The following is a 27,646-nucleotide window of genomic DNA, read 5'->3' on the forward strand; positions in this document are numbered from 1 at the left end:
CGTTTTAATTTATTGTTGCTAAGCAACAGACACCTCACTAAAGCCTTAAGATACAGTAAACACTACTACTAAACATATACACCTCACTAAAGCCCTAAGATACACTAAACAAAGCTATTGGTCATCAGTGAGGAAATCCAATGGGTTAATGCATTACGCCATATGGCTAATGCTGATATAGCAGATATTGATAAACATAATAGCTATTGTGAGGGCCAACGGTCCACTCTACTGGTTAAAGTTGCTTACTCGTGAGTAGTACGTTCATTGATAAAGAAAAATAAGGTCCACAGCCGCTCCAGTGTAAAACAAAGATATCCAAATGGTTTATTTCTCTTCCACAGCGAAGTCTTTCTTCACAGAAGTGGTCCTAAAGCTATTTTCCTAAATATTCACGTTACTACTACAAGGTAAGAAAACTGTATTTTCCCAGTCTCCAAAATCACCGCCGACTCGACACATGACAAAATTCCTCCGCACCTGAAAGCCGTAAATCAACTTGCCGGTTCTTTCCACAGCAAAACGGTCGGCACGGCACCCGGGTCTAGAAATGCAGGCTTCAATCTATGTTGTTTAGTCTATCTGTTCAGTCCTGCTCAGCACTGCACACTGACCTCTTCTTCTTCTTATTTGAATTTCCGGCAGTGTAGACGCATCGTGGCGTATGACTGCCCTCCGCAATTCTTTTGATGGGCTCTTCTTCTTCTTCTTCTTCTTTTCTCGCAGTCTACTGGAACCCGTCATCCCCTACATTGTCCATTGGAGTGCAGCTAATGCTGCTACTTCCTGTCTGAGCCCCCCTCCGCGGGACCCTCCTTGCCCCCTGCGATCTTATTCTGGTCTGCTTGGTCCCTCTCAGCCCCCTCACCCAATTCCCTAACCACCTCCTCCCAGTCCAGACCTTCCATTCCCAAATGTTGAACCGCTATCCTAACAATCATCTTCACCATCTCTGTTCTACCCTTAGCCTCTGCCAGACCAGTAACTACCCCTGCCACGAAGGCCACAATACTAACTTTCTCCTCGAACACCCTCTCTCTATCCTCCTGCTCTACCTAGGGCTGGGCGATATAACGATAACGATAAATATCGCGATATATTTTAATAATCGATATCGAATATCGAAATAAAATAAAAATCGAAAAATCGTTTTTTTTTTTTTTTTTTGACCTGCAACATGGCAGTTTTAAAACCAGAGACAGTGGACAGACTTGTCTTTCTTGCCTGCAACTTAAAGTAATGGCTTTGCTTGTCCAAATGACAATACTGACCAAATTCAGATTTCTTTTTATCTTGTCCATTTATTTTGTTTGCTTTCTAATTTAAAATACATTTTGAAACCGTCTGTACACAGTAGGCTATGTGTGCTAGCAGAACTAGACTCCAGTCACGAGTCACGGTGCACATGTGCGGTGGTTTGTCCACCAAAAAAGCGCCAAAAGATCGAAAATAAACTAGCAGAGCCAGAACTGTTCAACTCCCCTGGAGCCACAGCCAGCAGAGAAGCCGGTTTACTTTAGCTTTTAAACCAGCTGCAGCCTGAGAACTGGAGTGTGAGGGGATGTAACACTAAAGATGGCGGCAATGACAAAGAATTGCTGCAAAATAAACATACATCTGTTGTTAAAAAAAAAAAAAAAAAAAACGTTTTTTTTTTTTTTTTTTTGATTTTTTTTATACTTATAACAATTCGATAATTATCGATATCGAGAAATAAAATAAAATTATCATATCGTTATCGCGATATGATTTTTTTCCATATCGCCCAGCCCTAGCTCTACCCTCTCTGCCAAATGCCCTCCTCCAACCCCCTGCACCCTTTCTTGGCTGCACTGTCCTACCCTGCTAACCGCCTCAGCATACGACAACTTACCCTCCCTTCTCACTCTCCGAACCGCGACCTCCTTCTTCATCACCTCGACCTCCTCCTTCATCACCTCACACCCCCTAAACGCTACACTATGCTCCCCACCACAACTACAGCACATCGGCTTCACTCCCTCTCCACACTTCCCATAGTCATGTTCCCCGCCACACCTAGCGCACCTCAGCCCCTTCCTACACGTGGTAGCTATATGGCCAAACTCCTGGCACCTATAGCACCTAAGGATTCTGAACAAATTCCCTAACCCTAGACACCATTTGCCCTGCAACCACCTCCCTAGGAACATCCCCACCCTCAAACTCAATCACTACCGTCTCCGTCCTGTCCGCTCCCCTCTTCATCCTTTCTACTCTCCTAACTGGGCCATTTCGCCTGTCCTCCCTTAACTCGTCCACCAGCTGCCCTACGTCCATCTCCACCGGCACCCCAGCTATCACCCCCTTACATCTCCTCTTCTCCCCTACTCTCACCACCTCCCGTATACCCTCCCCACCAATGCTCCTCAACACCCTAGCCCTCCCCGCCTGCTCCTCACTACCACACCCTACGGCCAGGTTCCCATCCCACAAAACTCTCGAGTACTTTACCTCCCCTAATTCCTCGTCAATGAGTTTGGGCAACGTGAGCAGGGAGCGAAATTAACTTTTTGACTCACCGGCCAGTGGCGGGTAAATGGGAAGAATCTACCCGCCAAGCATATTTCTTACCTGCCAACTTTTTTTTGATAAAAAAAAATTATAATTATTTTATATAGTTTTTTTTAATAAAATATATATATTATATAATCATACTTGTGATTGTGTTATCTGCGAGACATCGCCACCTCGCTGTCTGCAAACAGCTCCACTGTCTGTGTGTATACTCGAGTGGCCTCCAGCTCCAGCAAGGATTCTCCGGCGCTGCAGCTGGACCCTAAACGCTACATTCAGCATGCAAAAGGATTCTCCTGAGCTACAGCTGGACCCTATTCAGCAGCGATGTAAGCCAGGGACTCGAATACGCATGTTGTTGTAGGACATTGATGCCAGGAGCTTTCTGTAGCTACTGCTGGATGGCGTTGGGACAACGCCTCAGTGAACTATTTAGTTTACTGCGACATTTCGTAGTGACTAGTGAGCTACCTAGCCAACGGAGGTATTATGCACTGGACTATTGCTGGAGGATTTGTTGATGTCGAGAGCTATCCGTAGCTAGCCGGCTGGATAACGTTACACAATGCCTCATGTATTAAACATGTATTAAAATAGTTGACTGTGTCATTTTGTAACGGTAGCTAACGTTATCGCCACCACGCCACAAGTCAAAATGCTCGCTATCTGCAAACAGCTCCACTGTCTGTGTGTATACTCGAGTAGCCTCCAGCTCCAGCAAGGATTCTCCGGCGCTGCAGCTGGACCCTACTGGAGCTAACGTGTACTAGGTAGCTACCTATCCAACGGAGGTATTATGCACTACTAGACTTGCTGGAGCATTTGTTGATATCGGGAGCTATCAGTAGCTAGCCGGCTAGATAACGGACAATGCCTCAGTATTAAACTAAAAGTGAATAGTTGACTGGGTCATTTTGTAACGGTAGCTAACGTTAGAGCAGTCAGCAGACTGCCCGGCCCGACTCTAGTCTCTCTGTTTACATGGGGTTGGGAGGGGCTGGAGGAGGGAGGAGCAGCGCGTTACATGTCTGTGTGCTTGAGACAGCGAGTGAGAACTCCGCTAAGAATTGGATCATGTTATTCGATCGGTTTTCACATGACTATTTCGTTGGCCGCCACAGACCTCTCAGTCCCACCCGCCAAACGTAAAAATCTGCCCGCAAATGGCGCTTGGCGGGCTTTAATTTCGCTCCCTGAACGTGAGCCTGCCTATTTTCCTCTCTCCCCCTCAAGCCTAATCACCATATGAATCACTTTTCCAGCACCCTCGGGCCCACTTGAGCTATCGTCCCTCACTTTCTTCCTCTTCCACCCTTCTCCCCCACTCTCCTCCCCCCTACTCTCCACGTCACCACCCGACCCCTTACCCTTGCCCTGGCTACTCTCACCCCCATCGCAGTCGTTCCTCTCCGTCTGTTTCTTCCTCTTCTTCCCCACTGTTTCCCACCCCTCTCTCATTCTCCTCCCCACTATTCTCCCACTCTCTCTCTCTCTCTCTCTCTCTCGCTCTCTCTCTCTCTCTTATCCCTATCGCTATCTTCCTCGCCCTTCTCACACCATGACCTCTTCTGAGAGAATTGTTGAATATATATAGTAGGGATGCACGATAATTATCGGGCCGATAATTATCGGGCCGATATCAGCAATTATGACGTCATCCCGATAAACCCGATAACGTTATTAATAGCTCCGATAATATATAATACATTTTTTGGTTAAAAGAAATCCGTTGTGGGTGGATTTGGATGAAGGGCGCTTGTTTTTATTATAGCCTCCTCCCGTTTTGCCAGTACTGTGGTATGACTGACAGCGTGTGGTTTAGGAACAGGGAGTTTTACACAAATCCAGCGCTCCCTTTCTTGGCTGTGACCAGGGGAGGAAACTAACTTTTTGGCTTACCAGCCAACTGGCGAGTATCTGATTTTTTTTACCAGACAAACTGATTTTTTACCAGCCAAAAAAAATCGCTAATTGTGATAATTACTTCTTTGTATGTCTTCGTCTAAATTGATTTTCAATCATAATAGTAATAATCACACCGTGTCTCTACTCTTTAAAATATTTATTAGCATAAAACATTAATAACAGTCTCTGCTCTTCACAATATTAGCATAACACATATTAACATGAAAGAGGGATCTATTCTGGACTGGGTTGGGCTGAACTGGGCAGTGAAAGATGCTGGGTTGGACTGGGTTGGGCAGTGAAAGAAAAAAACTGAAGTATGTTGTGAAGTGTATAGATAGATAGATGTGAAATGTATAGATGTAGCAGTACTGTCTATCTGTATGTCGTGTATGTCATATGTTATGATGAATTGAAAATGGGGGACCCTGATGTAAACAAGACGAAAGTCTTTCTCTGGTCTGCATCCCCTTAACAATTGTGTGTATTGAGCCGTACTGTATTGTACCCATTCTGCAATCTGTTAATAAAGTTTTCAATCAGTCAATCAAGTTAACTTTGAACCTCGGTTGTCAAGCCACGTCAATGTTGTGTATGCATCCGAGTGTTCACTGTGCCTTTAAGACGGCACGGTGGCCTTACGACAGTGCTGTGAAGTACCGGCGTCAAGTGTTGTGGTAACGTCAGTTGGGTTGGTCTGCTGTTGTGCACTGGTTGAGCTAGCCCCTTTCGTGACTGCGATGTGCAAGCCAGGGGCTTTTGAGCATGAAATAAAATGTCTAACCTTACGTCGTAGTCCGGTGCGCAATAGACTAACATACACCTCTGTAATTTAAATGTGTCCTTGCCTTGGACTCGAGAGTTGTACTAGGGTTGGATGCAGTTCCCCGTTGCTCAGTCTGTCTGTTTTCCATCTTCTGTGTTTAACGTTATCTGTTTGCGAGTGCTTCCTTGACTGATGGCCAGTACCACGGGACTTTTATTCAACATTCTATATTTCCGCGGGTTGGCCAGTACTGCAGGAACTTTTATTAAACATTATATATGTCCGCGGGTTGGCCAGTACTGCGGGAACTTTTATTAAACATTATATATGTCCGCGGGTTGGCCAGTACTGCGGGAACTTTTATTAAACATTATATATGTCCGCGGGTTGGCCAGTACTGCGGGAACTTTTATTAAACATTATATGTGTCCACGGGTTGGCCAGTACTGCGGGAACTTTTATTAAACATTATATATGTCCGCGGGTCTTGTGCAGTGCTCTCGTCTCGTGGCACTGTCAACTCGCCAGACTGGCGAGTGGTCTTCATGAATCACTCGCCAAACGTAAAAAATACTCGCATTTGGCGAGTAAAGTGGCCTAATTTCCTCCCCTGGCTGTGACGTAGTCACGTTACATTCAGAGACAGACAGTCGATCTGCCAATTACGTCCCTCCGCTTGCACCCACCTCTTCTTCTTACCACCAATCAGAAGCTCTCGTTCGTTTATTTACCTCCGGATTGTCGGCCATTATTCTACTCGGAGCTATAACGTTAGCTGCTCCCCGCCAGCCACATTGACAAGTACCAGCGCTTATACATTACTGGCAAATGTCTTGTTGCACTTGTGGCAACGAGCGTTGTCAGCATCGACTTTAGTTAAATAGACCCAGACTTTTTTTGAGGAATTTAAACGTCACACACACACACACACACACACACACACACACACACACACACACACACACACACACACACACACACACACACACACACACACACACACACACACACACACACACACACACACACACACACACACACACACACACACACACACACACACACACACACACACACACACACACACACACACACACACACACACACACACACACACACACACACACACACACACACACACACACACACACACACACACACACGGGTGCTGTCGAGAGCAGAGCTGTGTGTGTGTGTGAGTGAGTGAGTGAGTGAGTGTGTGTGTGAGTGAGTGTGTGTGTGTGAGTGAGTGTGTGTAAGAGCACAGCCCCCTCGCGCAGGCAGAGAGAGACCGAGGGAGGAGAGATAGAAAACGGCCAACAAGATTAGTTTGAGACGTTTAAATTCCTCAAAAAAAAAATCCATAATTTCTCGAGTACCGATAGCAGTACCGATGACGTCGGAGCTTATAAATACTAAAAAAAAAAAAAAAAAAATTGATTAAAAAAAAATATATATATATATATATATACATTTAAAAAGAAATGATAATACAATAAATATCGGTTATCGATATCGGTTATCGGCTTGAGGAGCATAAAGTTATCGGTATCGGTGTCAAAAAATCAATATCGTGCATCCCTAATATATAGATACACAAATGTTCTAGAATGTTTGGTTATGACATCATACTGTGACCTCAAATGTTCTAGAATGTTTGGTTATGACATCATACTGTGACCTCAAATGTTCTAGAATGTTTGGTTATGACATCATACTGTGACATCACAAATGTTCTAGAATGTTTGGTTATGACATCATACTGTGACATCACAAATGTGATATAAACTACTAGTAAACGCACATTTGTTTGTTTTTTTGAGTCAGTGGACAGTCCATTCCCCTTGGTATGTTTCCTTATTGAGAGTCAGCAGGTTAGACATACAGTAGGAGAAAGGGCTCGGGCAGATCCCAGGCCAGCAGGAGCAATGTCAGGGCTTAATGCTCACTTCTTTTCCCCAAGCAACACGTTACACATGTGCTCCTAAATGCAAATTGAGCCAATTAAATATCAAGAACCAAAACTATTCTACCTTTCATTATTGGCAGATGTAGGCTATAGCTATAGTCAGTCAATTGTGTGACCCATGACATGAAGGTAAAGGTACTAGGGATGCCCCGATCACGTTTTTTGCCACCGATACCGATCACCGATCGTCGTGAGCCATATCGGCCGATACCGATCCGATCGTTTTTGATTAAAAGAAATTAAAAAAAAAATTATATAATGTTTTTTTTTTTTTTTTTATAAAATATATATATTATATAATTAGACTTGTACTTGTATTATCTGCGAGACATCGCCACCTCGCAACAAGCTCCACTGTCTGTGTGTACTCGAGTAGCCTCCAGCTACAGCCAGGATTCTCCGGAGCTGCAGCTGGACCTATACTCGAGTAGCCTCGAGCTACGGCCAGGATTCTCCGGCGCTGCACCTGGACCCTATTGGTATAACGTTACTTAACTGTGCTCAGCAAGCCCTCAGCTCGAATACGCATCGAATCAGTGTTATAAGACATTGATATCAGGAGCTATCTGTAGCTACTGCTAGCCGGATATATAACGTTAATACAACGCCTCAGTGAATTATTTAGTTCAATGGGACATTTCGTTTTTAACAGTGAACTAACTTGCGCTAACGTGAGCTAACAGCTAACAGGTATCATACCTACCTACTATACTTGCTAGAGCATTTGTTGATGTCAGGCGCTATCGGTAGCTGGCCGGCTAGATACCGTTCGGTTAGACAATGCCTCATCATGTATTAAACTAAAAGTGAATAGTTGACTGGGTCATTTTGTAACGGTAGCTAAGCTAACGTTAGCTCAGGGAGACGCCGACACGCCGTCCTCCCGTGTCTCACTAGACTAGACCCGTGTTTACATGCGTGCGGGAGGGGCTGGACTCCTCGAGAGCAGACGCCGCACCACCGGTGTCTGAGACAGAACTCAGCGACAGCGAGTGAGATCGGGTTTACGATCGGTGAAAATAAAACATTATCACCGATCACCGATCGCATATTTATACTGAATATCGGCCGATAACGATCGGTGGCCGATCGATCGGGGCATCCCTAAAAGGTACCTTTTTTTATGTGACTTAGCTTTTAGTTTCTTATGCATTATGACGAATATATCAAAGGAGGCTTATTCAATTCAGTAATATTGCTGTGGGTGATAATGTATTACCTAAGGACGGAGACACCGGCTGCCAAGGAATAAGCCGTTCACCTTAAATCACTGCTCAGTGCTCAGTGCCATTCATCCACACTCTCTGTGCTCATCTTCCCCTTCATAGCTAAAGTGAAGGTTTTCTTTAATAGGGGAAGAACTTGCATCTAGGAGGATTATCATCTGTTTCACTGTTTGGATACCTCTGATATAAAAGATGAATGTCAGTGGTCAGTATATTGTTAATTTGTTACACTAGAGTGTTTTGCATGTATGGCCGCCAATGGAACTGGTTCCCTTGTATTTATTAATGATGTGACTGCTGCAGCAGGATGAATTCTGAAGTGTTTCGGGCAATAGTATCTGCTCATATTCAGCCAAATGCTTCAGAACTCATTGGATGACACAGCGTAGATGGGCACAAATTCCTCAGAGACTCAGCAGCCGCCATCACCCCAGTCATCACACACATAATAAACCTCTCTATAAAACAGGGACACGTCCCCAAGGACTTCAAAATTGCGAGAGTGACCCCTCTGCACAAAAAAGGCAGTAAATTAGACCCAGGCAACTACCGCCCTGTTTCTATTAGGGGTGGGAATCATCAGTTTCATCACGATACGATACGATATCGATTCTTTGGACAACGATACGATATTTGCCGATATCACAAAGTCTGCCACGATACGATACGATACGATTCAATTCAGGTGCCTGCGATCGATATGAGGCGATATTATGTGCCCATTTAACACAATCAGTCACATTTAGATCAAAAAAAAAAGGCTACGGAAATATCAATTGATGTATTTATTTTTGAGCTCTTCCAGACATTTAAATGAAAAACAATCTATTGTTTTTAATACAAATAGACCTCCTGTTCACTTTTGTTTTTATATATTGAGCTTTAACACACACACAGACACACACAGACACACACAGACACACACACACACACACACACACACAGTCCCCCACAGCCCCCACCCCTCCTCCTTCCAAGTCCCCTCTTCACTCTCCTGTTCTCTCTCACGGTTAGCTGCTTAGCTTTTAAGCAGCCAACGCGACGTTCATTTAGATATTTAACGCGACGTTGGCATAAAGGAATGGCGACGATGCAACGCCTGTTATATGCATTTGACCCGTTGCGGGGAAAAAACTGCACAGACTTATATCTGCTCGCAAAATAGACGCTCTGTAGTGCTTTACAGCAGACGCAAACACTGCTGTAATGTGTACACGGAGTTTCACAATACTGGGCGCCGGCGGATATGACTCGCGGGGATTTTCAAAATAAGAGTATCGCAATATGAATCGATCTTTTTACGTTGCGTCGATCCTATTTGATTATTGATAATAGATCGATATATCGATCTGGATCGATGTATTGTCCCACCCCTAGTTTCTATCCTTACCTCCATCTCGAAAGTCATGGAAAAAATTGTATACGAACAGGTCGAAAAATACCTTGCGGAAAAAAATCTAATCTACGAATTCCAATCTGGCTTCAGAACATCCCACTCCACTGACACATGCCTTCTCTATTTAAACGACCACATCAAACAAGAGGTGGACGCGGGCAAATACTGCGGCATGGTCATGCTGGACCTACAAAAGGCCTTCGACACTGTCAATCACACCATTCTGATTGACAAGCTAAAAGCAATTGGTTTTGATAGTCTATCAGTGAGCTGGATGCAATCCTACCTGGAGGGGAGAGAGCAGATGGTGGAGGTAAACGGTACCCTATCCCCCCCCCTCACAGTAAACTGTGGTGTTCCACAAGGAAGCATACTAGGTCCGCTACTGTTCCTAATTTATGCAAATGACATGTCGTCAGCTTGTGACTGCAACTTGTTCCTGTTTGCGGACGACTCAGCCCTGCTGGTCTCTGACAAGAACAAATTACAGGTTGAAAAAACCCTCAGCTCAGAACTAAGCAAAATCTGCATATGGCTCGCTGATAACAAACTATCATTACACATGGGCAAAACAGAGTCCATTCTCTTCGGTTCAAATAACAAACTCAGCAAGACCGACGGCTTCTCAGTTACAGTGGGTGACAATATTGTCACAAGGAAAGAAGATATTACCTACCTGGGTTCCATCCTAGAGGCAAATCTTTCCTGTGACAAAATGGCATCCAATGTAATAAAAAAAGTCAACCAACGAACTCGTTTCTTGTACCGGATCTCCTCACTGGTAAACAAGAATACCCTGAAGACTCTAGCAGGAGCACTCATTCAAGGGTACTACGACTATGCTTGCACCTCATGGTACCAAAGCACCTCAAAGGCGCTAAAAACAAAATTACAAACATCTCAAAACAAACTGGTCAGACTACTGCTTGACCTTACTCCTAGAACCCACCTCACCCCTGCCCACTTTGACAACCTAGGATGGCTTAGAGTAGACGACAGAGTACAGCAACTTGCAATGGGCCTGGTCTACAAGATACACTACACGACCAAGGTACCCATGTACATGACTAAATACTTCCCAAAGGTCAGTGAATACCACGATCACAACACCAGAGGGAGCTCCACAAATCATGTTAAACCCAGATTCGGCTCAAACAAGGGACTAAACACGTTTCGCAATTATGCCACATCAATGTGGAACGCCCTACCCAAAGCTGTAAAGGAATGTGAATCACTACCCACTTTCAAAAACACTCTCAAAAAACACCTAAGGGAGACTGCAACTCGAAACTGGCCCCTGTAAATGTCCGAACACAACCCCCTCCAATGTACAGTAAATTACCAAGTATGGTCTTGTCAATAATCCAATGTACAGTGTTGTTTGTACAGTTGTACAGTGTCCCCCACCCACCCCTCCTACCCACCCCCCCCCCCCCCACCCACCCAACCACCTCCAATGTACAGTCCCCACCCACCCCTCCTACCCAACCCCCCCCCCCCCCCCCACTCCTACCCAACCCCCCCCCCCCCCCACTCCTACCCCCCCCCCCCCCCCCCAACCACCTCCAATGTACAGTCCCACCCCCACCTACCCAATCCAATGTACAGTTTCTACGCCTAATGTATATACTCTTTTCTTTCTGGACTCTTTTTGTATCACAAATACAGTACTGTAATTGCAAATCTGGTATGTCATAAATGTATAGATGTAGCAGTACTGTCTATCTGTATGTCATGTATGTCATATATGTTACGATGAATTGGAAATGGGGGACCCTGATGTAAACAAGACGAAAGTCTTTCTCTGGTCTGCATCCCCTTAACAATTGTATGTATTGAGCTGTACTGCACTGTACCCATTCTGCAATCTGTTAATAAAGTTTTCATTCATTCATTCATTGAAGCATACTGCGAAAGCAAGTTAAGCAACCAAAGAGTTTTTTATGGCAAAGAACTGGAATTGTATGCAATATGACCAAGTCAATCACCTGACCTGAATCCAATTGAACATGTATTTCACTTGCTGAAGACAAAACTGAAGAGAAAATACCCCAAGAACAAGCAAGAACTGAAGACAGTTGCAGTAGAGGCCTGGCAGAGCATCGCCAGGGAAGAAACCCAGTATTAAGTCGGGGTGGGACCAGGGTTTCCGTTAGAAAAAATTGTTGCCGGTCTCAGGGTCCGGTAGATTTAAATCTACCGGTCAAATGAGAGAAATTCCGGTCAGAGTTTATTGAGCTTAAAAATAATTGACATCCTCAAGGCATGTAGATTTATAATATTTTTACTTAAAACTAGGCAACTTTTGTGTATACAGTCATTATATTCCAAATAAAATAAGTCCCGAGACTCGTGCTGCTGCCGACTTTAAATCAAATAGGTGTCTGTGGGCAGTCGCCCGACATTAATAAACAGCAGTCTGTTATAATCACATTTTTATGAGCTAACGAATTCCGTTATATTGGACATTTGTATTAATTATATCAAGCGAAGAACTGAGAAATTTGGCAGAGAGAGACGGCAACATTATCGTGGGTTTGCGTGATGACTCTCCACCTCGCAACGACTTATTTGCAAGAGTATGGCGCTGCAGACCAGCAGATTCAGCTGTTTAAGGCTCTATCTGGGGACCGCTCAACAGCGCCCCCCACCCAACAGCTGAATTGCCAATGGCTGAATTGGAGTACTGCACTCTGCCGGTACAGATGGGTGAGTTATGGTGGATTATGTGGCTCTGCAGCTGCATGCAGTCGCAAATCTAGCAGCAATCTCCCGCTGACACAGCGGTGTCATTATTATACCTGCTTGGTGAAGCAACGATGAAACAAATGTAATGATTGTTTCGTTCATCGCATAGGCTATTTAATTTTAGCCTATTTTAATACAATTCAAATAATCAAATTGTGCTTAGAGGGAATTATTTTCACCAGACATTAAGACCGGAGAGATTAAATATGTCGGACTTCAACAGATTTTGCCGGTCAAATACCGGTAATTACCGGCTAACGGAAACGCTGGGTGGGACGGTTCACAAAATGGACGGTTCGGTTCGTATCACGGTTTTGGGGTCACGGTTTTCGGTTCGGTTCGATATACGCAGGGATTAAAGCAAAAAAATCTCCTGACTGAACTTTTTTTCAGGCCAAGTCATATTCTTATTTTAACCTTCACTGTATTTCTTTTTAATAGCATTGGCGTTTTAAGGGAGCCTACTTGTTTCGGTTTCGTCGATAATCCAATGTACAGTTACACCCCCCCCCCCCCCAACCACCTCCAATGTACAGTCCCCCCCCTCCACCCAACCTACCCAACCTCCTCCAATGTACAGTTTCTTCGTCAAATGTATATACACTCTTTTTTAGACTCTTATTGTATCACAATTCAAACAATACTGTATTTGTAAATCTGGTATGTCATAAATGTATAGATGTAGCAGTACTGTCTATCTGTATGTCAAGTATGTCATATATGTTATGATGAATTGAAAATGGGGGGCCCTGATGTAAACAAGTGGAAAGTCTTTCTCTGGTCTGCATCCCCTTAACAATTGTGTGTATTGAGCTGTACTGTATTGTACCCATTCTGCAATCTGCTATAACAATCAATCAATATTTAACAGATTGCAGAATGGGTACAATACAGTAGGGGTGGACGGTATAAACGGTATACGGTATAAACGGTATGAATTTGCTCTACGGTATGGATTTTGAGTATACCGTGTAACCGGTAGTGCAGCTCTAAAATAGCAATGACGTCATGTAACCACTGCGCGACTATTTCACTCGCATTTGCCCCTAAAAATAGATAGAATTAGTCATAGATAATAGATATGTGCGAACTGGAAAAAGTTATTTAGGAGGCTTCGCGCAGTGGGCGTGCCAGCCCCTCCCGCACGCATGTAAACACGGATCTAGTAGTCTAGTGGGACGGGACACGGGAGCTCAGCTGTCGGCGGCGTCTCCCTGAGCTAACGTTAGCTTAGCTACCGTTACAAAATGACCCAGTCAACTATTCACTTTTAGTTTAATACATGATGAGGCATTGTCTAACCGAACGGTATCTAGTCGGCCAGCTACCGATAGCTCCTGACATCAACAAACGCTCCATCAAGTCTAGTAGAGTAGACGTGTATGATAGCTCCGTTAGCCGTTAGCTCACGTTAGCGCAAGTAAGTTCACCGTTCAAAACGAAATGTCCCATTGAACTAAATAATTCACTGAGGCGTTGTATTAACGTTATATATCCGGCTAGCAGTAGCTACAGATAGCTCCTGATATCAATGTCTTATAACACTGATTCGATGCGTATTCGAGCTGAGGGCTTGATGAGCACAGTTAAGTAACGTTATGCCAATAGGGTCCAGGTGCAGCGCCGGAGAATCAGCTGGATACTATTGGGCTGGCCGTAGCTCTGCTCGAGGCTACTCGAGTAGCTGGAGGCTACTAGAGTACACACAGACAGTTGAGCTTGTTGCGTGGTGGCGATGTCTCGCAGATAATACAAGTACAAGTCTAATTATATAATATATATATTTTATAAAAAAAAAATATATATATATATATATATATATATATAAAATAAAAAATTTTTTTTTATCAAAAACGATGATACCGTGATATATACCGTTACCGTCTATGCTTCAAATTATACCGTGATATAAATTTTAGACCATACCGTCCACCCCTACAATACAGTATGGCTCAATACACACAATTGTTAAGGGAATGCAGACCAGAGAAAGACGTTTGTCTTGTTTACATCAGGGTCCCCCATTTTCAATTCATAATGACATTTATGACATACACAACATTTATGGCATAGGGACATACATGACATACTACAGGACAGGTATATAGTAATGTTACATTTGTGACATATACGATATGCAAATATACAGTACTGTTACCCATAGATCCTAACAGAGATTATACATTATGATGGGGAGGAGACTGTACATTAGGGTGGGTGTGAGAAAAAAGATACATACGGTGGGGGGAGAATATACAGTGGGGAGGAGACCGTCTACAGATACACCTGTGTGATGTTGCTACGGAGTTAAACTAATAAAGGATACTCACAACCACAGCAGAGGACTCACATATTTGTACTGTGAAGTAACACAACAATGACAAATGTGTTGTTTCTGTTTTTCTTTTTGACATAGTTGCGGAACAAGTTAACAACTCACCACCGTCTACAGCCCCCGCATCATACTGTAGCCTAGCCAGTCTCTTGAAACACTGCTATCTTCAAACTTCCATTCCTCTCGAAACTTTCTTTTGTTGGGTGGTGCCGCTCATCCTTTTCGTCTGAGAACACTGCGTGTGTTTTCTTTTTAGTGGCCGGCTTACTCCTTCCATTATCGTTATTATGCTGACGTTAGCTAATAACTATGTGTTGGGGATAATGGTTCCGCACGGACCATATTGTTTGTTACATTGCTGTCGGCAAACTCGCTCAGTGTCAACATAGTGTTGACATTGAGTTGATGTTAGCTGCTAGCTGGCTACCCAAATCCACAACAGCCAGGCAGCCAACCGTACAGTCTCAGCCAATCACATCAATTTGTACAGTTAGTTAGCTCCACTCCATTGCGAAATAAAAGTTAGCCAGCCAGGACAGTGCGTATTAGCAAGCTACGGTTGCTAGGTAGCTAACCGTTAGCCACCCGAAGTAGGTAGCTAGCTAACGTTAGCCACAGCTTCAAAACAAATTTCAATTATGTTATGAGCTATCAGCTAGCCAGCTAGATAACGTTAGAGAACGCCTCGTGTAGTAAACTAAAGTGAATGGTTTACTGGGCCATTGTTTAATGCTTCAGTGGTGTTAAAAGAGGACCTGCACGCTTGCTCCGGTGCAAATGATACGAGTCTGTGACAAGACAGGTCTGTGAGGGGGAGGGCACTGTGAGCAGCGTGTGTGCGTCAAGCTCACGTTTGATTGGTTAGAATGGTCAAAATGCCCTACGCATCTACAAATCATAATACCAGGTAGCCAATTCCGTCAGACTCCAAATCAAATTGACGGAAAAAAAAATAAAAAAGACTGAAATCCGTCTGGAGACGGAACGCTTTAATGCATGGATATACGTTAATTTTTATTTAAAAGAAATGTAACACTCAAATCTAAACATGCTTCTCATTTATTAAAAAAAAAAGTTTACAGTGTTACAGTGTTTACAGCCTTAAATAATGTTTGGCACACAAAGACCGAACTGACTGAAAAATATAGGCTACATTATTTTGTCAAAGTATTAACTTAGTGCAAACAAACAATATGCTCAGCCAGCACTAGACTTTCCTTTCTTTAATATAAAGTTTAAACACACAAAAACAATGTCAACCATGTTTAAATTCCCTGATTGTCAATTCTGAATGGAAAGATTAGTTTTCTGCTTGAAATTAAAGTGCAGTGTTTGAAATACAATGAAAGGAATATGGCTGGAATGGATTTCTTATCATACATCAAACCAGTGGTTCTCAAACTGTGGTAATTGGTGGTACTGCTGGTGGTACTTGAACAAATTTAAAATTAAAAAATTAAAAAATATATTTACATTTCTTTTATTTTTTTTTTGTATGTGCAGTCAGGCCACTGAACTTAGAAGCAGGCCAGGCCAGTGTTTCTAGTTGCAGATAGTTAGATAACCTAAGTGGGGAACAACCAGGAGATCACTGTGACAGAGAGTAATGCAGTCTAAAACTTTATTAAACTTCAGCCTAGGGCTGGGCGATATGGCCTCTAAATGATATCACGATATTTTTTGGCTATATTACGATACACGATGTACATCACAATATTTTGACATTTCCTCTAAAGCCCTTAAAAATGCTTGATTTAGCCCTTTTTAAAGATTTATTTGTTGGCGTTTAATCGCTTTATTTCTACTGGGCAGTCCAGTAGAGAGAGACAGAGGAGGAATGGGAGACAGAGTGGGGGGAAGACATTCGGCAAATAACGACGGGTTCGGGAGTCGAACCCATGGAACTATGTGGTTCGCCACTGGGGGGCGCCCCCGATTTAACCCTTTGAAGCATACAGTCACGCCAACATGACGATTAAAATAGTCCCTGCATTTGCATGTTCTTGGTATTGTATCTGATTCTAGGGCCATCTATGGATCTCAGGGAATGTATTCCCAGTGTGTCTGTTACTAGGGTTGAGTAAATAGTAATGAACCAAATGAGAATATCAATAAAAAAAAATTGTATCTTTGACTGAATAACACCATGCTAAAATTGACCAGACCTGACACTGACCTGGCTGAGAGAATTGCTGAATATACTGTATAGAAATGTTCTAGAAGGTTCAGTCATGACATCACCACAAATGTTCTAGAATGTTCAATGTTCTAGAATGTTCGGCTATGACATCACCACAAATGTTCTAGCATGTTCAATGTTCTAGAATCTATAATGTTCGTCTATGACATCATCACAAATGTTCTAGAATGTTCGACCGACATCATACTGTGACATCACAAATGTTCTAGAATGTTCTATTATGACAATTATATAATACAATAACCTAAATATAGCTTTGGCTCCTACAAGTACTGAATTCTGCCATCCGGACACATGCAATTTGAAATATGATTATAGAATATAGAATATCAGGCATAAAATGGTTGTGTTTATTTTAATTTATATATATATATATATATATATATATACTGAATGAGTAACACATTGACCATAACTAAATGATAATGATGGACATCTTTGGCATCTTTTTATTATCGTCTATTTAAAACTGAATCAAACCATAAACAAGGTGGCCTGTTGGGATGTTAGATCCTAATGTGAAAAACAGATTTTATATGTGCTCATTTTATGCCTGTCTTTTTTCTGTTGTGAAGCACTTTGAGCTGCAGTTTCTGTATGAAAGGTGCTCTACAAATAAAGTTTATTATAAAGTTTATTATTATACCTGAAAAATCTAAGCAAATTAATCAATGGAAGATGATTCAACAGAAGGTTTTGTAGATACAGTACTATGAGGGCAGACGTTCCACTCTACTGGTTACAATTACTTACTTGTGAGTAGTACGTTCGTTGATAAAGAAAAATTATGTCCACAGCCACTCCAGTGTAAAACAAAGATATCCAAATGGCTGGTCCAAAGATGCACACTGACCTGGCTGAGAGAATTGTTGAATATACTGTATAGAAATGTTCTAGAAGGTTCGGTCATGCCATCACCACAAATGTTCTAGAATGTTCAATGTTCTAGAATGTTCGGCTATGACATCACCACAAATGTTCTAGAATGTTTGATGTTCTAGAATGTTCGGCTATGACATCATCAGAAATGTTCTAGAATGTTCGACTGCTGCCAGCTCTCCAGGCTCTGCCATTTTTTTTTTTTTTTTTTTGCGCGTCATCTGAACCGTACGATACACAGACGCCCCGAACCGTGGGGGTCGTACCGTACGGTACACGGTTCGAATGCGTATCGTCCCACCCCTAGTATTAAGTGATCATTTTATTTATGGATTGTTAGTTTGTCCAATTACTTTTGGTCCCTTAAAAGGGGGAGAGCACATAATGGAAACGTGTAATGCCTACACTGCACCTGATTTAGATACCCTCAAATTCAAGCTGAAAGTCTGCACATCTTGTGAAGTGAAGCACTTGTGCTGTCAAGCCAATAATTAATCTCTACCACCACCACCATGATTGTGAATAATCATCACAGAGATGCTGGCAGAGGACAACACTGTCTGGGATGTCATTGCAGCATCTCTCATAAAGGCTCCATTGGGATCATATCTGGCTACTGAAACCATCCATGCCTTGTTGATATTATAGATAGAGGCATCGTCATAAAATGCCATTCACATTATGAAAGAAATGCATTATGGGATTAGCAGACCACAGAGGTTATTCGGGTAGTGATTAGAAAGTGTCTCCTATGGGCTGTTTGCATTGGTTCTACTGTACCAGGAATGAAGACCAATCCAGTGCAGAACCAACCAAATGTTTCACTAGTGGGACATAATGTTGCAGTTCACTCATCACGAACATGATCATGCACCACTATGAAGATGGGGTCAGGTAAACAGAACCCCACAATATGATAGAAGTAAGTAGGGCCTATGCAAATAAAAAGTAAGAACGGGAAATATTTTGACCTAACAGTGTTTCTGAATTGTTTTCACTAGGCTATTAATAATACTACTATGGAATGTTTAGCAGTAGTAGGGTGACTTACATGCATCAAACAAAAGCTGCATTAGAGGACAGAGATACAACTTTTTTATAATATCTTGAGCTGGTCAAAAGCACCGAAAATTGCACATAATTAAATATGACACATTGGGAACCTCTGATCGGACCTGTCAAGCTTGCAAACGTTAACTAACTAAAGCCCAACTGCCTGCCAGTGCTATGTGCTAAATTAGCTAGCTAACGTTAGAGAGATGCCGTTACTTTACAAACGACACTAATGCAAGACGGTTCAGAACAGACGAGGAAAACGAAATGCAGCAAAATATAACATGCATTTGTTTTTCAGGCTCAGAATATTTAACTTTTCAGTCACACACACGATGTGTCATGCTAGCAAGCAAGCTAGCTTTTAGCTAATACCAGTCTGGCGCTGGCTTCATGCAGAGCGGCAGGCCTCCTCTCATGTTATCCCTGAATAATGACTCATCGAAAGTCGGCATTGCGGGAATAACTAAGAAATATGTTTCACACACAAAGGTGTGTATGAATGCATACAGATAAAGCACCACGTATAAGTATTCACCTTGTTTTTGTTGGTTTCTAGTTGATAGCCTCTCAAGATTGTTCAGTTCCGCTGTCAGCACACGTTTGACAACAAAAGAACGTGGTCTCTCATTGGGCGATCGTGTAAAGTAGGAGGAGTCATAATGCCTGTCAGTCACGATCTGAGCTGGAGAGGGAATAGTACCACCTGGCGGTTATTTCTAATATTGAACTCTTGGAGCTCTGCATGGCGAGGCTCTTTGTGGTAGTAAATTAATAAATACATTTGGAAAAAGTCAGTCGTGCAAACCAAGATGTAGGCTCATACACTTATTCAGTCTGTACTACATATAGGCCTACTACGAATAGTACTCATTGCCATTGCCAAATGGGGGACCCTGGTGGAAACAAGACGAAAGTCTTTCTCTGGTCTGCATCCCCTTAACAATTGTATGTATTGAGATGTACTGTACTGTACCCATTCTGCAATCTGTTAATAAACTTTTCAATCAATCAATCAATCAATCTCTACTACACAAGTGTTAGAATACAGGCCTACCCATTCATAATAAACTGGATTTTTTTTTAAGAAGTCTTAATTCATCATGCAGTGGTGACACACACATGCGATGGGCGGCACACACAGGAACACACATAACATTTTTGGGTCGCCGATGAAATTGAGTCTCTGCTCTTGACTCATCCCGTTGTCCGTCCCCCAAGGGGAAGCCGGGAGCAGATAGGGGCTGCGGCGTGGGACCAACCCAAGTGCTCCTGTCCGTCTTTGTCAGGGAACGCTACAGCGTTAGCGATCTGTTGTGCATGTTTTTCCTTTGGGTTTATCTTATCGAGGGGAAACCCTTGTGAGCACGGGGAGAACATGCAAACTCCATACAGAAGGGCCCAGGAAACCTGGTCCCCAAGCAGGAATCGAACCCTGGACCTTCTAGCTGGGAGGCGACAGTGTGAACCACTACACCACCGTGCCGCTTATTGTAGATTATACTGTATATACCACATAAAAGAAAGGTTGAGATCCAAGGCAGCTCTACACATTTTTAAAAAGCCTTTATTTGTTGGCTTACATTATTTAGAAACATGTCGGTGAAAAAATAAAAGGCAGTGTAAACAATATAATTAATTAACTCTGAATATACGCATGTGAGCAAGTAGGCAGTGTAATCAAAGGTGCAGATGAGGGTCTGTATGTCCTATAAGTTACATTTATTATACATTACATTACAATAAATATGGTCAATAACACTTAGAATCTGAATATACTAGTAAAGTATACAGTATACAGTATACATAAGGTACAGTATACATAAGGTACCCTATCTGGCATGATATATGTCATACATTATAGGTTGTAGTCTGTGCAGTTTAGGTAGGAGTCAGGCACACTTAGTCATCAGACATTCCTAGTAGTTTTCGAGTTCTGCTGCTGTTCTTTGGCTGCTGGCAGCGGTCCCTGTCCACTGATGGGGAGCCTGATGGCCGCTGGTATGAAGGACTGGCCGAGGCAGTTAGTGGTGTGTCGGGGGGTATGAGTCTGTGGCTGAAACGTGCTTCTCATCTTGGATAGCTCCTCATAGAGGGGGTGGGTGGGGTTCTCCAGGTTAGTGGCCAGCTTCCTTCTCCTCCTCTTCGCCACCACCTCTAGTTTGACCAGCTCGACTCCCACCACAGAGCTAGTCTCCCTCACCGGCTTGGGACACCACTTTGTTGATGTCCCTAGAGTTGATGTTTCATCAACTAAAATATTTAGTCAACAAAAATATTTCATCAACTATCCTCTTCATAAGAGTTTGAGGTTTTCCGTTTGAGGTAAAAACAGCAATAAAAAGTCAAAACTTGCATCTCCACATCCCAGCCCCGACGCCTAAATACTTTTACCAACGGATTTCCAGTTCCGCGTTCGCGTTCTGCGCTCTGATTGGCCACTGACGTTTCTGGTAGCGCCAATCGTGTGACGCCTCTTTCTTTCACTGGTTAAGCTTAGGCACTCATTTGAAGTTGGTTAAGGTTAGAGTTTGTCTTAGAACACGGCGATAGAACACCACCCCTGATTCCATACTCTAACCTTAACCAACTTCGAAAGAGTCGCCTAAGAAACGTCAGTCATTATTTCTATTGTATTATTTTTCTTTTATACATACATACATGCATACATGCATACATACATACAGCCCCACCCCCACCTAATAGACAGTCCCCTCCCCACCGTATGTAATGTATATATTCTCTCCCCACCGTATGTATATTTCTCTCCCACCCACCCACCCCCTCCTAATGTACAGTCCCCTCCCCATCATATGTATATACTCTCTGTCAGGATCTATGTGTAACAGTACTGTATATTTGCATATCATATATGTCACAAATGTAACAGTACTATATACCTGTATGTCATGTATGTCCCTATGCCATAAATGTCATGATGTCATATATGTTGTGCATGTCATACATGTCACTATGAATTGAAAATGGGGGACCCTGATATAAACAAGACAAACGTCTTTCTCTGGTCTGACTGCATCCCCTTAACAATTGTGTGTATTGAGCCGTACTGTATTATTTGTACCCATTCTGCAATCTGTTAAATACAATTTTCATTAATTCATTAATTCACAGACAGTAACACAGGACAAAACACATTTCAACCCCCTCCCTTCCCTAATTATAATTTAAATTGACATTCACGTAAAAATAAGCGTACTATTCTAATATTATATTCTTGTCTCCAAAGTGTGTGCATGTTTTTTTTCTTCCTGAGGATGGCGCCATCCCCCCATCTAAACATGATGTGTTTCTTTTCTCTTCTTGATTGATTGATTGAAAACTTTATTAACAGATTGTAGAATTGGTACAGTACAGTACAGTACAGCTCAATAATTGTTAAGGGGATGCAGACCAGAGAAAGACTTTCGTCTTGTTTACATCAGGGTCCCCCATTTTCAATTCATCATAACATATATGACATACATGACATACAGATAGACAGTAGTGCTACATCTATACATTTATGACATACCAGATTTGCAAATACAGTACTGTTTGTGATACGAAAAGAGTCCAGAAAACATTTGACGTAGAAACTGTACATTGGAGGAGGTTGGGTAGGTGGGGTGGGGTGGGGTTGGGGGGGTGGGGGGGACTGTACATTGGAGGTGGTTCGTTGGGTGGGAGGGGTGGGTGGGTGGGTGGGGGACACTGTACAACTGTACAAGCAAAACTGTACATTGGAATATTGACAAAACCATACTTGGTCATTTACTGTACATTGGAGGGGGTTGTGTTAGGACATTTACAGGGGCCAGTTTCGAATTGCAGTCTCCCGTAGGTGTTCTTTGAGAGTGTTTTTGAAAGTGGGTAGTGATTCAAATTCCTTTACAGCTTTGGGTAGGGCGTTCCACATTGATGTGGCATAATTGCAAAACGTGTTTAGTCCCTTGTTTGAGTCGAATCTGGGTTTAACATGATTTGTGGAGCTCCCTCTGGTGTTGTGATCGTGGTATTCACTGACCTTTGGGAAGTATTTTGACATGTACATGGGTACCTTGGTCATGTAGTGTATCTTGTAGACCAGGCCCATTGCAAGTTGCTGTACTCTGTCGTCTACTCTAAGCCATCCTAGGTTGTCAAAGTGGGCAGGGGTGATCAAAGTCCTTTTAGCTTGGCCCTCAGAGCCCACCACTTCTAAATATTCTATATATTTTATAAAGTGACATATAAAAACGCCACTGTGCGTGCGTGCACGTGTATGTGTGTGTGGGGGGGCCTCCACAAGAATCTGGCCCAGGGGCCTCTGAAGTCTTAATCTGGCCTTGCTAACCCCCTAACCCTAACTCCCTAACCCTAACCCTAATTTAAGAAATGGTTAAAATCCTGAAAATGAATAAATATTCGATATGTATGGTGAGGACTGAAGTTAATAATGATATTCATTTTTTTTAACAAATTTTTATTTTCAATTTTTGACATGACATAATACTAGACACACAAACATTAACAGTAAAAATCCACAATAAATCACAGGACTATGACAGTCCAGTATTTGAATCAATATAAATGTAGATTACAAGATATATACATAATAATTACAATACAATACAATACATACATAATATGCTCTTGCTCGCTCCCCCCCCCTCAGGATCCCCGTTGGACAGTCCAACCATTATTTCGTTTAAAACCAAGGATTACAAATTCATATGCTATGCTTTATTTTCTCCACCACAACTGACCAAATTGCTATGCTGGCTTCATTAACACCTAGGATTCGTGCGGTAGATATCTCTAGATAAATCACATCGAGATAGGTAAGAACACATACCTTCAGGCACATTTTCTCCGGTTGAATCCAACGTGATGCTATTAGCTTTTTGGCTGCCGTAATACCGGACAAGATTAGCCTCTTTACATGTACAGAGTGTGATAACTGAGAGACATTATTCAGCAACAATACCGAAGGAAGTACAGGTATGGTCAGAAATAAAAATTCTGATAATTGCATGGTTACTTCTTCCCAGAATATCTTAACAGGGGAGCATTCCCAATAAATACATATGCATAAATGTACCGATATCACCCTTTAGACATAAGGAGCATCGAGAGTCTTGTTTAAGTCCCATTCGGTTCAGTCGTATCGGAGTCAGGTAAATCCTATGAATAAAATTAAGATTAATCTGTTGATGATCCGGGTTGCGTGACGATAGCCGAACGTTTGCCCATACTTCAGCCCAATCAAAACCGACTTCAAAGTCTGGTATATCCTTCCTCCAAACTGAGTCTAGGGGAAGGACTTCATACGAAGATGTAAGTAAGTGACGATAAAAATCAGAGACGAAGCCTCTCGATGTCTCCCTTTCATAAAATTATTTGTGATATCTGTAGTGCTCAAGTGGTATCTTTAATGGGACTCCATGAGCCTTCAAAGTTGCTAATAACTGTAGATAGAAATAATAAGTGGAACAGGTGAGGTTAAATTTGTTATGTATATCTTGATAGCTACAGAAACCCTGTTCGTTGAAAATATCCCCTAATGTATGTATGCCCTTCTTTTCCCATTTGGTATATCTGATAGGTTGTTGTGCAATAAGTAGTAAATTGTTATTAAATATGGGAGATTGACTATGCCATTTGTATTGGTTAGTAAAATTTTTCTGTGTGTCATGCCATATCCGGATCACATGTGTAATAAGAGGGCCAAATTTCAAGTTGCATTGCTTAATTGATAAATTGGTGTATACTATATCCTGTTGTCTATGTGGTGACACTATGTTCTCCTCTAATGGTCTCCAGGATGCGTGAATATTAAAGGCAACCAACTTGTGTTCAGCTTTTCGTGTGACTGTACTACAGCCGGTGTTCTGTTGTGTGACTGTACTACAGCCGGTGTTCTGTTGTGTGACTGTACTAAACTCTTCCACCATATGACCGACATTGGGGGGGGGGGGGGCGCGGCCAATCAGAGAAAAGCCGAACACAAGTTGGTTGCCTTTAATATTCACGCCTCCAGCGTACATCTGCTTGAGAATCAAACCAGGTGATTAGTGGTCTTAAAGAGAACGCTTTAAAATAGTTGTAGAAGTCTGGAAATGCTAAACCTCCGTCGGCTTTATTTCTCTGTGCAGTGGATCTTTTTATTCGTGGAGGTTTGTTTGGGGGGGGGGGGGGGGGGTAACGGCAGCATCGAACTGAAGAAGTTGATTCTTGGTAAAACATCCATCTTAACTATTGACTGCACTGAGTTTTTTAGTTTTGACTATCTGTCGAAGTCCTTTGTGATCCTATCTAGGATTCCGGTATAATTAAACTTCACCGTTTGGCATATAGTGGGGAATATTTCGACTCCAAGACATCTAAAGTGTTCTACCATTGGTATATTTTCTGGGAGGATGGTTGCCTTCGCAATGACATTAAGTGGAAGGAATGCCGATTTTGGCCAGTTTATCTTAAAGGGGAACTATCTTATAAATGGCCTTTTTGAGTGTTTAGCATTGTTTCCTAGCTATGTGAACTTATATTAATATGATCTATATCTCTAATTCTCATATTGGCGCATTCTTCCAATTCTCCTCTCACAATATTCACCCTCACTGAACTGAGTCATCTGAAAATGTGATGATTTGTGATGTCAGAGAGACACCGCTGCATGATAATGGCGAGGTACAAGATGAGCTGCACACAGTGGCTGGAGCCCAGGCTCAAAACGTCTCGAGATCTTGAGGTAGAAAAATGCTGTTTTTGAGGACTTGATTAGAAATACAAAACAATGAATAAAAAAATATATATATTACAGAGGTGTTCCATAGACTCACAGGAATTGTGTAAAAGTGCCCAAATAGTGAAAGAAATTGTAAAATAGTTCCCCTTTAAATCCCGATAGATTGCCAAAATCATCTATCAGCTTGAGCAAATGAGGTATTGAGGTGGTAGGGTTTTGTATGAACAATATTACATCGTCCGCATATAAACTAATATGATGCTGTGTACCCCTAATTGAGATTGGTTCTATAATTTGGGATTGTCTTATATACTGTGCCAAAGGCTCCAGGGAAAGGGCAAATAGTCCGGGACTAAGAGGGCAACCATGTCTGGACGAACGCGACACAGGGAAGTGTGGGGAGGTGAATTTACCTGTTATAATCATGGCCGAAGGATCTTTGTATAGTACTTTGATCATATTAATGAATCCATCTCCTAACCCCATCCTTCCCAATACTACCCATAAATAAGACCATTCTAACCTATCAAAGGCCTTCATCGCATCCAAGGATAATACAGCTATCGGAGGCACGGCATCCTTGCTGGAGTCTATCACATGCAGTATCCATCTAATATTATCCGTGATCAGACGGCCTCTTATGAAGCCTGTCTGATCAGGATGAACTAAAGATGTCATATGCTTTTGAAGTCTGATGGCTAGTACCTTGGCATACAGCTTGAGATTGGTTCCGAGGAGACTTAAGGGTCTATAACTACCGCATTCGGTGGGATCTTTATCTTTTTTAAGGAGGACAGATATGACGTCCCTGGGGAAGTTCCCCTCTTTGATTGAGTATAAAATCATATCAAGTAATAGGGGTCCAATTACATCCCAACATGAAAGGTACAGTTCTGGTGGGATACCATCCCATCCAGGAGCCTTACCACTTTGCAGTTCAGATATAGCCTCCCTAAGTTCCTCTATTGTAATAGGTGCATCTAACTGTTTAGCGTCTTCCTCTGAAATTTTAGGTAGTTTAATTTGATCAAGAAATGTATCCAGTTTATTATGATCGAAATCCACTTCCGACTTGTATAGGTTGGAGTAAAACTCCCTGAAAGTCTCGTTGATTTTTTTGGGGTCTGTAACAAGTCCTTGTTGGTCCTTAATAGCAGGGATGTCAGCAAATTGTGCATTTGCTCGTATCTTCATAGCTAGTAGGTGACTCGGTTTAGAACCATGAAAATAATAATGTTGTCTTGTACTGCGTATTTGAAATTCAGAATGTTGTTTTAAGATAGAATTAATCTCTTTTTTTAACACTTTAATTCGAGAATCCAATTGATACGAGTAGTTGCGTTGTAAGGAGGAGAACAATGACAAGTGAAGAGTTTCCAGCTCTACCAATTTGGAATGTCGTTTCTTGCGCAGGTTGGAGGCAAAGACCGTAGTGTTTCCCTTGATAAAACTCTTTACCGATATCCATAACATTCTGGGGTCTTGTACCGAAGCCGCATTAATCTTCAGGAATTTATCTAGTTCAAATTTGAATTGTAAAATGAAATCAGTGTTTTTCAACAGTGTTGAGTTAAAATGCCATCTTGGGGCTCGGGATGTCAATCTGCTAAATGAGCCCTTTAGGAGTAAATAGCTGTGGTCTGATAGTGTACTATGTACCATTTCCACGTCAAAGCTATCAAATAGTCTAGGGGATGCACAAACATAATCTATTCTGGAAAATGTCTTGTGTCTTCCTGAAAGAAAAGAGTACTCTCGGGCCGTTGGGTTGAGTAGTCGCCACAAATCATTCACGCCTGTATCCTTGGCCCATGCCTGTAATGCATTAGAGGCCTGTTTCTGCTCATTGGAAGTGGTGGGATTAGATTTATCAATCGAGGGGTCCCAGATGGCATTAAAATCCGCTC

At 42.3% G+C, this 27,646-nt stretch overlaps 1 protein-coding gene across 1 annotated transcript in view; it reads right to left on the reverse strand.

Annotated features, from left to right (window-relative positions):
- Positions 1-19,635, reverse strand: part of cops7a (COP9 constitutive photomorphogenic homolog subunit 7A) — a 45,331-nt gene extending 25,696 nt beyond the window's left edge. The window contains exon 1 of the mRNA XM_084336199.1: positions 19,551-19,635. The gene's annotated coding sequence lies outside the window, so the exon portion shown is untranslated. The remainder of the gene's footprint in view (positions 1-19,550) is intronic.
- Between the last annotated feature and the right edge of the window lie 8,011 nt (positions 19,636-27,646).

This window comes from Notolepis coatsorum, assembly GCF_963971535.1.
Source record: "Notolepis coatsorum genome assembly, chromosome: 19".
Classification (NCBI taxonomy): Eukaryota; Metazoa; Chordata; class Actinopteri; order Aulopiformes; family Paralepididae; genus Notolepis; species Notolepis coatsorum.